The sequence below is a fragment of the Protopterus annectens genome, chromosome 4.part0 (assembly GCF_019279795.1).
Source record: "Protopterus annectens isolate FY-2018-M chromosome 4.part0, PAN1.0, whole genome shotgun sequence".
In the NCBI taxonomy this organism is placed as follows: domain Eukaryota; kingdom Metazoa; phylum Chordata; order Ceratodontiformes; family Protopteridae; genus Protopterus; species Protopterus annectens.
This window is the reverse complement of record NC_056733.1, coordinates 1,592,189,009-1,592,201,640: the sequence shown is the minus strand read 5'-3', so window position 1 is coordinate 1,592,201,640 and position 12,632 is coordinate 1,592,189,009. Positions and strand designations below refer to the sequence as shown.

Sequence of the window (12,632 nt, the reverse complement as noted above, 5' to 3'; positions counted from 1 at the left end):
CTGCCATTATTTTCTAACTTTGGTCCTCAATGATTTTCCAGAAAACTACACATTTTAGGAGAAACAGATCAAAAATATGTGGCAAAAATCTGGAGAGTTAAGAGGTATGGTACGGGTCTACTACAGTTGATTGAAAACTCACTTGACTGAAAATGAAATTACTAGGACCACTTCACTGAAAGCTCACTTCCCTGAAAACTCATTTATTTGAAACTCATTTCATTGAAAGTTATAAATGGCCTTTTCCCCACTGTAGTGCGACCCTGGAGTTAGTATATAAAGTAAAAGGGGGGGGGGCACAGCCCCCCACATATTATAAACATTTTAAACTATACACAGTGATACTTTCAAGTGCAATAAATAACTGTTTCCAAAAGAGAATATATAACCAAGATATGGGGGGGGGGGGCTGTACACCCCTTACTTTATATATTAACTCCAGGGTCGCATTACAGTGGGGAAAAGGCCATTTATAACTTTCAACAAAATGAGTTTCAGTCAAGTGAGTTTTCAGTGAAGTGAGCTTTCAGTGAAGTGGTCCTAATAATTTCATTTTCAGTCAAGTGAGTTTTCAATCAACCGTAGTAGACCCGTATGGTACAGACTGCATATCTAGACCTTGCAAAGGCATTCAGCACCACCCCACTCAGGTATTTTAACTAAATTTTCACAGCTAAATGCAAATCCCTGTGTAATGCATTTTATAGCAAACTGGCTCACAAGCAGAACCCATGAAATAAATGTGGGCAGATATATCTCCTTCAAAAAGACTTGTTACTAGATGTGCTCCCCAAGCTTCAGTACTTGGGTCACTACTCTGGTATTTACTTGCCAGTGGTCAAAGCTAATGTTAAGGTTTCTGGCTGACTTGAATCTGCAAATGACTGCAAACTTGGTGCTACCATAACCTCCCCAGATGGCACTATGATCCTTCCAAGAGGTCCCGACTCAAACAGCTGTTGCCAAAACCATGGATTAAGACTAAATGTCAAGAACTGCACAACTATTTCCTTTGGCAAGCAAGACTCCCCTTGTAACACATTGATAAAACACCCCTGATAATTGATCCCATAGTCAGGGAATCTATGTCGATAGCAAACTGTCCTTTGGTTATCACAATTCTACTACTGTAAGAAAGTCATTACAGCTAAAGGTATGTCATTCAATTCCAGGGATGTAATCAGTCCACTGTACTCTGTACTCAGGCTGATCACAGAGTATGCTGTTTTGGGTATGCACTTATGTAAACACTTGTCACACCTGGAATAGCCACAATACTTCCTCACCAAGAAAATCAAGGACCTAAACCATAAAAACTATGCAGATCATCTCAAAGCCTTGCCCCTCTTCTCAGTATCATACAAACTACTGACAGGAAACCTCTACCTGACATACAAAGCCTCAACAGATCTTAACCAAGGAGAACTATTACACATTTGCAGGTCCAATGGTGGCATAAACAGCTACTCAAGGGATCTCAACCTCTTCTGTAACAAATAGAACATGCTGGAAGGACAGACCTATATCAGAGAATTCCATTTTTATGTAATTGTCCTCCGCTCCACATAGAAACAAACTACTACTCTTACTCTAGTCAAACATAATTTGGAAGAATGCATGGGTAACCACAAATTTACTCCACATTTATCACCCTTGTCCCTCAAGGATAGGGGCAACATGTAAATTTCCCAAAATATCCTTGTTCTGTCCATCTCTGGGTCATTTACACACCAACTACATTAGGGATAAAAAAAAAAAGGAATGTTGATCCTCACAGTTAACAGCCTATTAAGTACCTGTGAACCAGACTGCCTCCATTCAATGACAGAATAAACAAAAGCTGGAAAAACAATTAATTGTTCTGCAATATTCCTAATCATCCAAGCAAAACTTGGGGGGATCACAGCAGAGGAAGAAAACCAGTGTATGCTGCTAGTTACACATCTACATACACTAACTTTCCACCTCCATTTCCTACAGTGGAAATTGTACAACAAACAATGCAATGCCAATTCCTAGGCAGCTCCATCCCAACCAAGGAAATGTTAGATTTTACACGTTTATTGACAGAAGGATTTCAATTTAAGGACAAGCCCATGCATAAACAAGAGGCAACAGTATGCCATCAACACAACAGAAGCTGAGGCAAGAAGGGCACATAGATCAAACATAATTATGTCAAAGAAATTTCTGCAGAAAGCTATTTGTATGAACGGTTTCTTCTTCAAAAACACTGCGATTATAAACACTTATTTTCTGATGCTGGTGTTATACTGTTTAAATGTTTTAGCGCATCTTGATGACACTCCTAAAACCATGACTTGGATGTGCTAAGAAATAGTTTGCTCCTCCATTCACCAGACAGCACATTAGCATCATACCAGCCAATGAGGTTAACAGTGTTTATACAGTATGAGTGCAAGTTTCAAACTCTGCAACACAAAACAATATGAAATGAAATGACTGCTGCAGAAGCTACAATATTTTATAGGGCCCAAAACAAAGTTTTAAGAGAAGTGAAATGAAGGTTAACAAATCTAAATGTATGTGACTGTTACTGCACAGTTATTCTTTCATAGGTTCATGGGTGAGTACTAGGCTAATGGCCCTGGAGCAAACGCAAGCCTAGCCCAACAGCATACCCAGTTGTCGGGCGTTAGTTCCTTGTACCCCTATTGAGCAAGGCTGTTGAAATGATCCCCGGGACGAATTTCCTATTACCCATCCACTCATCAAGATTTTTCTTGAAGAGGGCCAGTGAGGTGCTTTGCTTGACATGAAAGGGGAGTTTATTCCAGAGTATGGGTAGTCTCTGGGTTAGGAACCTGTCCCTCCAGTAGGTTCTGTTTATTGTAGTGATGAGGTTGAGGTCCTTGGACTGTGTGGTGCGGAGGGATTGAGTCTTTTTCAGATGAAGCATGTCTAGTAACACTGGGTCCGACACTAAGTAGACGATATGACACGGAGTTATAGCTTCAGTTTTTTTGAGTCTGTCTGCGTAGGGCAAGTGTTTGAGTCCTAGGAGCCTCTTAGTGAGGAATTTCTGTGGCCTCTCCAGTTGTCGCAGGTGTCTGGTGAGGTACATGCCACATGGGGCATTGTACTCTATAATGGGTCTAATGAGGGATGAGTAGAGAGGGGTTATGACAACCTTTTTCCTGGATGAGAAACCATTTGTAATGAGGTGTGCAACATAGGACTTTTTAACTACAGTGGCTACATGGTTGTTGAAGGAGAGGTTGCTATCCACTTGTGTCCCTAGATCTCGTATCACACCTTGGGAGTTGAGAGGGCTACTGTCGATGTGGTAGTTTGTGGGCACAGAGTTTTTCCCAAAGGGAATGACTATGCACTTTTTGGCACTGAGCTTAAGACCATGGTTCTGGCACCAGTCAGCGTCAGTGAGGCCTTTTTCTAGGATGTCGACGTCAGCTTGAGAGTCAATAATGGCTCCCACTTTGCAGTCATCTGCAAACTTGGTCAACCAGAGTCCTTTGGTTTTGGCCTGTACTTCAGGCCAAACAGGAGAGGACCCAGGACCGATCCTTGTGGGACGCCGCTTGTGACTGCCCGGTAGTCTGATTTGGAGTCTGCTACTTTCACCGTGTGGGTTCTGTCTGAGCCAGTTAAGAGCCCATCTTCTGATGTAGGGGGTTGATGCCTAGGTTGGTTAGTCTGTCAATGTTCCCTGAGTGGGGGATAGTGTCGAAGGCCTTGGCCAGATCGAGGTGACGGATTCGAAGTTGTCTATCAGGTTGAGCAGACATAATCTGCCCTTCACAAACCCAAACTGTGAGGGATCCAGGGTTTGAAGGTTTCCTATATCCTTATTTATGAGGTCCATGATGATGTGATTCATGGCCTTACAAATCAGGCTTGTCAAGCTGATGGGGTGGTAGTTTCCTGGGTCAGTAGTCGCTCCCCCTTTGTGGAGAGGAATGACTGTAGTGGTGCGCCATTCAGTGGGGACACAGCCTGAAGTGAGGCTGAGGTGTCAGTTCCCTTTGTAATTCATGTATCATGCAGCCAGGTATATTATCAGGTCCCATGGAGGCTGTATTTTTGGCTTTGGATAGTGTGGCTTCTACCTGAGCAACCCTGAGATTAGAGATTTGGCATTCCTTGTGTACTGGGATGGGTCCTTTTGGGGGTTGGGGTGGGGTAAAGTTTGCACTATACCAGTCTGCCAAGATGTTGGCAATATCTGTTGGTTTCAGTATGAGAGGTACCGTTGTGCAACAGCTCAGAGCACCCCTGCGCCCCTGCGTATTTTTATGCAGGTTCTTGACATAACTAAAGAATGCCTTATGGTTATCTTTAGCATCTGCTGCAATTTTGTTTTCATAACTATCTTTGGAGGCTTTAATAAGGGATCTCAGTTTTTTGCTGAGACTTACAAGGGAATTTTTCCAGTCTTGGGACTTGGCCCTTTCCTGCAACATTTTTTTCTTCTGTTGTAGAGTTTGTTAATGGCAGGGGAACCACCAGATTGGCTTCCTTGTTTTGGAGGACATGACCTTGATTCTGTTAGGGATGGCCTGGTCCATGCACTTGTGTAAATGCTCATACAGCACCTTGGTGTATGATTCCGCGGCCATACATCCTTTCCCTGGTTGCGTGGGTAATGTGAAGTTTGACATGTCTGTCTTTAGAAGCAGAAAATTGGCTTTGGAAAAGTTTTTCACTGTGGTTTCCTTCATGGGGGGTGTGGGTGGGATTTTGACACAGACTGTGATTAACTTACGGTCAGATATGACCAGGGAGAAGTTTATCACTGAGGTAAAGCAGCGGTCCACCATGTTTGTGATGACCAGATCGAGAATGTTTGCCTCTGGTGGGGGTGAGAATGAGTTGGTCCAGGGTGTTGGAGTTAATGTTGTTTGTCTTTCAGCTTTTCCCGGTTAGGGGTCGCCACAGTGGAACTCCGGTCCGCTAATGATTGGCAGTTGGATTTTATGGTGTTGAGTTGCCAGCCCGATGCCCAACCTTCAAAGAAGGCACGCCCATTCAACGCACGTCTTTCGAACCCCCGCTCGACCGCGGGGAGGACATACAGACTCCACACAGAAGGCACTCCCAACCCAAGCAGAGAATCGAACGGGAGAACCTCTTGCTGTGAGGCAACAACGCTACCGCTGCACCACCGTGGAAGTTCAGAAATCGTTGGGCAAATGAATTGGAGCAGGAGTCATTTTCCCAGCTAATGGAGGGATAGTTAAAGTCTCCCAGTAGAAGGGTATTAGACTGAACCCTAATGCTTTCCAGAGTGTTAAGGAAGGCGGAGTGGGAGTCTTGGGACATTGCGGGGGACCTACAGCAGGCTACAACCTGGATTGCCGTTTTATCCAGTGTTAGTTGTACCTGTAGTATCTCTGATGCATTATGTTGGGCAACCAGTCTGGAGGTGTGCATGTCCTTTATGAAGATAGATACGCAAACTCCTTTGGGGCTTTGGTCCAGGTTTGGGGGTCGGAAGGTGTGATATGCCGTGTAGCCTGGTAGCGCTAGGGTGTTTTCTGGAGCCTTGAACCAGGTCTCTGTTACTGCACAGAGCTCGATGTTCTCTAGTTTTAGGAGTGACTCGAGTGAGTGCATTTTGAGATTTACGCTTCTAGCGTTGAGTAGCATTACCCTCAGGTTGCGTTTGTTTGCAGTTGTTATGGTGGTAAATTTTGTCTTCAGGGCATTGCCTAAAAAAGGGGGTCTATATTATAACATCGAAGTTTTACAACTTTGAATGTTATATCGAACCCACTCGATCAAAACACCAGAAAACCGAACAGTCAGAATAGCGAATTTTTTCCCCAGGGAAAAAAGTTGCTGTTCCGACAAACATACGCACACAGCACAAGCACACCAAAATAAATAATCCACACACATATACTTCACAAAACTCTACACTAAACCATACATACACCACTAGCAATCCACTTACCTTAACCCAACCCTAACCCTAAGGTCCCTAACTATCGCGCACTCACTTTACCCACTCCCTAACCCTACAGTCCCTATCGCACACTCACCTTACCCACTCCCTAACCCTAAGGTCCCTATTGCACACTTACCTTAACCCGGTCCGTAACCTTCGCTCCACAGCTGAGGAAATAGCGAAGCTGCAGAAACGGCCCTCCGAATACTTTCCCTAGGAAAGTATTCGGTGTTCTGCAGCTTCGCTATTTCAAGCATTCACTGAATTGGGTTCGATATAATAACATTCGAAGTTGTAAGACTTCGATGTTATAATATAGACCCAAAAAAAGGCACTAAGGGGTGGCAAGAGCCTTTGCCAATATCCGGAATCCCAGGGGTGACAGATGCAGGCCATCTCTAGCAAAGCATCGAGGTCTGTCCATCATGTCATCCCAGGCAGACAGATATTGGATCCCCTTTGAATGACACCAGAAACTTAACCAATTGTTGAAGTCAATCATTTTCTGCTTGTACTGTGATACCATTCTAGGCGATGGCAGTATGCTACTCAGGGCTAGGGTCACACCTGCCTGGGTTACAAGATCTGAGAGCTCCTCCATATCTCTCTCTTCATGTAGTCCAGGGAGGTACATCTTAGGTCATTCACACCAACATGGACAATGACAGAGTCATACTTGTACTTGTTGTGAACAGACCCAAGTGCATGTGTTATGTGGTGGATCCTGGCACCAGACAGGCAGCTGACCGTAACTTTCTCCTTATATTGCCTAGTGAGTGGGACGTCAGTGTGCCTTACTATAGAGTCACCAATGATTAGTGTATTGGGTAGACAATTTTGCCGTAGGGGCTTCCACTGCTAATGTAGGCTGTGTGTCATACGGGGTGTGTTAGGCTGAGATGGTTGTTTGCATTTTTGCCTCTGAGGTCTTTGCTGTTTGGGTAGATTTTTGAGAACCTCCGTGAAAGTGGATGTATGTTTTGTGTTACTATGTGAGAGGTGTGGTGGTGTGTGATCTGGTGGGCTATGTGTTCTATGTGGTGTGGAATGTGTGTGTACCTTCTCCTCTTGACTGGCTAGCCCAGTCTTAGTTTGAGAGAGCGTGGCTTCCAGTTTGGTTATGTACATGCATCTCTCACAAGTGGATGTGTTAGTAGGTAGGAGGAGAGGGTTATCGGTGTACATGAAGCAGTTGCTACATTGCCTCAGGCACGGCCGGCCTTAGGCATAGGCAAACTAGGCGACTGCCTAGGGCACCGTACAGGCCAGCTTCGTAAAGGGCACAATTTTTATTTTTTCATCTATTGAAGATGTCCCATCTGTAAAGTTTGCGCTCACCTCGGCGCCCTGTCTCAGAGTCCTTACTTGCTGTACTGCTGCATATGTGGCACCCTCCTCCCACTTCCGGGAGTAATCAGATACATAGATGTCCCATCCGTAAAGTCTGTGCTCCCCTCGCTGCCCCATCTCTGAGTCTGTACTTGCTGTTTGCAGTACTGTTGCATATGCGGCGCCCTCCTCCCACTTCCGGGATTAATCAGATACAGGTTAAAAAGCGAAGCTAGAGTAGAAAGAAACATATTTGCTGATTTCATTTTTCTTTCAAGGAACATCTGTCTGTAAATCTAGCGGACGGTGGGTGTATGCAGGACTCTACACTTGTGTTCCTGTTTAGGCACCATAATATAGGCTTATTGAGCGGTAAACAACATTTTGGAGATAGAAAGTGCATGCACTTGTGTCCTTGCCTTCTACTAGTGTTTATAAAAGCCGTTTTTTATAGGGAGTAGGAGGTGTGTGCTTGTAAGAAAATAAATGTATTTCACATATCAACGGTTTTGAAATGTTGGCACCATCGCACAAAAGTACACAGAGCTTTTTCTGCAAATGAGCTTTTGTGAATTAACTCGGTAACATTGAATGTACAAGGGATATAGCTTTTAAAATGTATTTGCACAACAACAAGTTTCTGTACATTTTAGCTTAAAATGTTACTATAAAATGTTTTTGGCTTTATTTGTAATCCTGGTAATAGTTATTGATTCCACAACCTGTGTATAATGTACGAGTATTGCATTTTGAAACGATTCATAGGCAAAAAGAATGGCAGAAAAAGTACTTTAATCAAGCGCCAAGTTGGGAATGGGATTCCAGAGTCTAATGATGATGTCTGAGTTACTTCAGTCATAAGAGAAATGTTCGTTGAAGGAAACTGTTTACCTAGTTGTTTTTGTTAATTTGCCCTGTGTAGTGTTGTATCCAGCCAAGATTTCTTTTTTCTGGGGGGGTGGACCGGGCGGTTAAGTAGACAGGGTGGAGCTGTTTGACAGGTATGAAAATAACTGGAAAAAATGCCAGCACAAAACTCAGTATCTATCAGCAACAAAACTACAGCAACACTAAGGTAAAACTTAAGTGTTTTAATACATATCGAACAATTCAATAATCCAGACCGATTTCAGCCTAACATGGCTTTCCTCAGTGGAACAAGAAAAGTACAAACATGAAATGATGCACAAATGCAGGTTTAAATAAGGTCCATAGACCAATGAGGTGCTTCCAAAGGATTTTAGGCATGCCCATACTGCCTGAAAGAAAAACTGGAAGGAAAAATACAAACTAGAAAATAAAAAATAAGTAAAAAATAGATGATCCAAATAGCAAATATGGTAATAAAACATAAGTATGATAATACATTCAATATTGGATATATTAATTGGTTATAAATGATCATTTAAACCAGGAGAAAATAGTGCCCCTAGCTTGATAATCCAGTATTTCTCTTTTTGGTTGCGAATGGAATGCCATCCCCGTTTGTTGGATCTGTCACCTAAAATTCTATCTACAATACAAAATTGAAATCTAGCAGCATGATGTTGTGTGTAGTGCCTTTTTCACATTATAAGAGGATGGGTTCAAGTGGCATTATACATCAACAATTTACGATGACTGGTGACAAACTTTGGGGCACTTATCAATGCGGCCATTGTCCATTTATATTCGCATCTAAACAATTTTCCAGTAAAAACACTGACAGGATTTTTAACATGAAATTTTTTGGCAAGTGTAATAGTGATTGGGTGGTATATCTTGCGACTTACACATGTGGTTCATTTTATGTGGGTCAGACATCATGGGCGTTGAGATTACGCACGTCGGAACATCGTAGTGACATTCAAACCAAAAGAGAAACCAACGCTCTTTTCAAGCACTACACACAACCATCATACTGCTAGATTTCAATTCTGAGTTCTGTCTATAAGCCAGTTGGCAACCCATCTCGTGACGTAGGGGTTTATGTTCAGGCTGGTGAATTTTTCTGTAATACCAGAGTGGGGAATGGTGTCGAAAGCCTTGGCGAGGTCAAGGTAGGCTGTGTGCACCACCTTTCCCTTGTCTATGGCCTTGGTGACTGTCTCGAAGAAGTCAATCAGGTTTAGTAGGCATGATCTGCCCTTAAAGCCGAACTGGGTCGGGTCAAGTGTTTGGAGGTTCCCAATGTCTTTGTTCCTGTGTCTGAGTTCCATGATGATGCACTCCATAGCCTTGCAGACCAGGCTAGTCAGGTTTATGGGACGATAGTTACCAGGGTCAGTTGTGGCCTCTCCTTTGTGGAGAGGAATAACCGTTGCTGTGTGCCATTCTATGGGCATGTAGCCTGTGAAGAGGTTGAGCAGCGTGTTTAGGTGGGGGGTTAGTTCATTCTGTAGTTCACGCAAGACGCAGCCTGGGACACAATCTGGTCCCACTGACTCTGTGTTTTTGTCTTTTGAAAGGTCTGTTTTCACCTGTGCGTCTGTGATTTTTGGGACAATACACCTTTCCGGTATTGCTGTGGGCCTTTTTGGAGGTGACAGGGGGTGAAGTTTGCACTGAATCTATCTGCCAGGATGTTGGCAATATCAGTAGGTTCAGTATATTTTGTGCTATTTTGCACTAGTTCAGTGCATATCTGCGAGTTGCCACTTAGATTCTTAACACAGCTAAAGAAGGCTTTGTGGTTATCTTTTGAGTCCTTGGCTATTTTTCTTTCGAAGTTAGCCTTGGATGATTTCATGAGGGACCTTAGTTTCTTACTGATACTGATCAGGGATGTCTGTCCTTCTTGGGATTTGCTTTTTTCTGAACTAGTTTCCTCCTCCTATTGTATAGCCTGTTTATTGCAGGGGTCCACCAAACAGGTTTCCTTCTCTTAGAGGAGTGAGTCTTGGTTTTGCTAGGGATGGCATGATCCATGCATCTTTGTAGGTGCTCATTGAGTGCATTTGTAAAGGTTTCTGCATCTTGGGCAGCGTTATCCTTTAGCATGGGGGCTGTGAAACTTACCACCTCTGTCTTAAGTAAGGTGAAGTTTGCTTTAGAAAAGTTTTTTACTGTGATTTCCTTAGTTGGGGGTGGTGGTGGGGTGTGAACATCCAGAGTGATTAGTTTATGGTCTGATCTAACCAGTGACGGGCTGACCTCCGGTGTGGAACACCTGTCACCCATGTTGGTGATGACCAGGTCCAATATGTTTTCACCTCTGGTAGGGGAGTTTACCAGCTGATCCAGGACGTTTGAGTTGATGAATTCCAGGAAGTGCTGGGCCTGGGAGTTTGTACTCGAGTAGTTTTCCCAGTGAATGGTAGGGTAATTGAAATCACCCAATATCAGGGTGTTTGGTAGGACCTTCATGTTTTCCAGTGTCTCCAGAAAGGTGGAGTGGTGGTCCTGGGTCATGGAGGGTGATCTGTAGCAGGCCACAATTTGCATTGCAGATTTGCCCGATGTTAGTTGCACATGGATGATCTCAGAGGTATCATGCTGTGCCACTAAACCTGGAGGTGTAGGTATCCTTGATGAATATGGATACACCCCCCTACTTTTGTGTTTCGGTTCGTGTTCTGTGGCTGAAACGTGTGGTATGAGTTGTAGCCCTGTAGTTCTGGGGTGCTCTCTGGAGCCTTGAACCAGGTTTCAGTTTCTGCACATATGTCGACTTCCTCCATATTGAGGAGTGCTTTGAGCGAGTGCATTTTGAGATTTAAACTCCTGGCGTTAAGTAGCATAACCCTCAGTTTTTTGTTAATTGTGCTGTTTATGTAGGTGGGTTTGACTTTTGAGCCTTGCCTAAAAAGGCAGTATGGGGGCAGCAAGAGCCTTGGCCAGTATTCGGAAAGCCTATGGGGGGACAGGTGCAAGCCATTTCTTGCGAAGCAATGCGGCTTGTCGAGCATGTCATCCCAGGCTGAGATAGACACTGGATCCCCTTTGAATAACACCGGAAGCTTAGCCAATTGTTGAAATTGATCATTTTTTCTTTATACTGAGGTATCATTCTTGGTGAGGGCAGGATGCTACTCAGGGTCGGGGTCATACTGGCCTGGGCTACATGATTAGAGAGCTCCTCCATGTCTCTTTTCATGTAGTCCAGGGAGGTATGTCTCAGGTAATTCACACCAACATGAACAATGACAGAGTCATATTTGTACTTGTTCTGAAGTGACCTGAGTGCTTGTGTTATGTGGCAGATTCTTGCTCCCGACAGGCAGCTAACAGTAACCTTCTGCTTGTCCAGCCTAGTGAGTGGGACATCAGTGTGCCTGACTATAGAGTCACCTATTACTAGTGTGTTAGGTATGTTATTTTCCTTAAGGGCTGTGATTGTGCAACACACTGATTTTGTGTTTTATGTGTTGTCTGGTTTGTGACGGGAGGTGCAGGTTGTTTGGATGTCTGCTTTGGAGGTCTCTGATGCTTTTGCAGGTTTTTATTTAGAGCCTCAGAGTATGATTTTGTGTATTTGTGTATTTTTTGCCAGTGCTGTTTTAGTAGGTCTGTGTGCGGCTGGAGGTGTGGTGCAAGTGTTAACCTTCTCCTCTTGACTGTCTGTTCCAGTCTTGGGTGGAGACAGCTTAGCTTCCAGTTTGGCTGTATAATTGCATCTCTCGCATATGTTAGTGTTTTGTGGTAGGAGGAGAGGGTTGTCTGTGTACATGGGGCAGTTGTGACATTGACTCAGGATACCCAGATTCACCAGCTGGACTGGAGAGTGCACCTGAAGTTGCTCTTTGGTCATGCCTGAATAGTAGGGTTAGCTGCTTAGTCGCTTGGTTTGTGAGGGGTGAATAAAAAGCCTTGCCCTGCTGGGTAATCAGTGTCAGGGTATATTAGTGCTTGCTATTAGGTTTGAGCAAGTGTTGGGCTGTAAGATGCTTTATGAGTGCTTAGGTTGAGAGTTAGACTAGTTTCAAGGGAAAAACTGAAGAGGAGACTTAGTGGAGCAGGGAATAATTTAACCGTAGCTAACCGGCACTGCCCGGTGCGCAAAACTGTGCAAACGTGGTTTTTATAGTAGGGAAATGAAAGAGATAGAAATTAGCCCAAAATGGCCAATAAACTACTAACTTCTGGGCTGGAACCACTCCTCCAGGTACAGATAGGTTGCTCAAAGCTCCCCTCTCTCACAGGTGAACAGAGAAACTTCCTTCTATCCAAGTAAGTTATGGGCAACTCGGAAACTAGTATCACAGCCCTGAATTCAGCACTAGCCTAATGCAGCAAGGAGACAGGATGTCTAGAGCTAGACTTTTTTTTTTATTGTCTTGGAGAGAAGTAGTTACTAGGTGTAAAATGTGTTTTATTGCTTTATGACTTCCTAGCAGCTGCACAGATCTGAGAGATCTGTATTTCTCACACAGAGATGTGAAAATTCTGTTACGTT

General features: G+C 43.8%; 1 protein-coding gene across 1 annotated transcript in view; it reads right to left on the bottom strand.

Annotated features, from left to right (window-relative positions):
* The window catches only part of KIAA1191 (KIAA1191 ortholog), a gene marked incomplete at its 5' end in the record, with an annotated part of 386,879 nt that overhangs the window by 169,336 nt on the left and 204,911 nt on the right, over nucleotides 1-12,632 (bottom strand).